The sequence below is a fragment of the Morus notabilis genome, unplaced genomic scaffold (assembly GCF_000414095.1).
Source record: "Morus notabilis unplaced genomic scaffold, ASM41409v2 Scaffold69, whole genome shotgun sequence".
Classification (NCBI taxonomy): Eukaryota; Viridiplantae; Streptophyta; class Magnoliopsida; order Rosales; family Moraceae; genus Morus; species Morus notabilis.
The window spans coordinates 773,277-775,049 of NW_010364208.1; the positions used below are offsets into that span (position 1 = coordinate 773,277).

The 1,773-nt window shown below is 25.0% G+C and overlaps 1 non-coding gene across 1 annotated transcript; it reads left to right on the forward strand.

The window, feature by feature from the left end:
- Positions 1–1,631: 1,631 nt before the first annotated feature.
- LOC112093070 lies at positions 1,632–1,716 on the forward strand. The gene has a single exon (XR_002902902.1). It is a non-coding gene; the product is annotated as a small nucleolar RNA U61 (small nucleolar RNA).
- Positions 1,717–1,773: the final 57 nt, after the last annotated feature.

Below are 1,773 nucleotides of genomic sequence, written 5' to 3' on the forward strand. Positions count from 1 at the left end.
TATTATAGTAAATGACACTGTATTAGAGAATTTTTTTCCATTCAAAATTAAATTTTTTATTGGCACACTAATTATAACACTTTATTAGAGATGCGCTAACATGTTATATATTACACGCTCCGTTGCTCTGCTTGGTTATATAATTATACTAGTGCATAAGAATTGCAGTAAAAAAAGAGATCCTCATCGAATATGAATTTACGATGAAAAAATCTTACTACATACTCTATTTGCTGTGAAGTAGACATATCTCCCAAGAAATCAATCCAGCCATTGAAATGTGGGAAACGTATGAAAGCCCATTTTAAAACAACTACTAAAAATTACTATGTTTTGAAATAATTTTAGAAATAACAAATTATACAAATTATTATAATAATTTAATCGACTTGTGGAATTTACGTTGTAATTATTATAATGTTTTCAATTTTAAATATTTGTAAACTTTATCTTAATGAAGGGACATCAATAAGGAGACAAATACTCATTCAAATGTATGAGTTTAGATTTTTACTCTTTACATTTAATCAATATTTTTTTAATCAAATAAATATATTAGTCAAAATGGTATTAATTAAGAGTAAGGGATAAAAATTTAGATCCATGCACTTTAAGAGTAAGTTCAACAATTTTTTCATTCCATTACGTAGGGGATAAAAAAATAATAATATCCATAAATTGTGACATTTGCATTTTACACATAAGTTCGTAAAATAACCCATAATAACCCATAATAGCATTTTTACTATATGTTAATCACAATTTTTTTTAATTATATAAATGTATAGCCACCCACAAAAAAAAAACATCTAAAATAATATTATATAAATAACCATAAAATGAACATTGAAAATATTATTAAAGTAAAAACATACTTTAAACAAGGATTTTAAAATTGATCATTTTCTGTAATTGTTTCTTAAAATTTTATGTTATGAGTTGGTAGGTCGAACGAATATAGGAAAAAAAAAGACATGTATATTTTTAAATTGTACGAGTCTTAATTTTTACCTTTTACTTTTGATTAATAATTTCTTAATCAAATACTATATCACTGAAAGAGCATTAATCAAGAACAAGAGATAAATAGTAATGATAGAGACATCTACTCAAATCTTAACTTTTTGTGTATCAATTGATGTGACATTTGAATTGTTATCTTTTCATTAATAGATATAATCTCTTTATTATTAATTTATAACAATATTTTAAACACTTATTAATATAAAAAATGATAACTCACATGTCATATTAATTAATACACAAAAATTAAAATTTAAGTTGGTATTTATAACCTTATTTAGGTAAAAATGCACTTTAGGGTTAGTTTTTCTCACGAATATAAGCCCAACCCATTATCTATCCTTTTTTTTATTTTTTTTTAAATCATTATTTGGGAGAAATTTTTCTTCAGCACGAGGATTTTTAGGGTTTTGTACAGAAACATTCTACTATAAATATCCCCTTTCTCTTCGAGTCTCTCAGGCTGCATCAATCCTCTCTGAAAAACCCTAGATTCAACTTAGCCTCATTTTTTCTAACCCCAATTTTATCTCTCTGTTTTATCGTTGTTGTTTTCCTTTGGATTTTCGATTTCATTACTCTTTTTCGAATTTTCAATTCAACAAATAACGCTATGATGAATACCTTTTCTGTGTTCCTGAGGCTGTCCGTGCCTTTGACGGCTACACAAATCCTCTAAGAAGTTCTGAGCTTGATTTTTTTTTTTCTAGTTTTTTTTTTTTTTTTTTTTTTTTTTTTAAAATTTTTTTT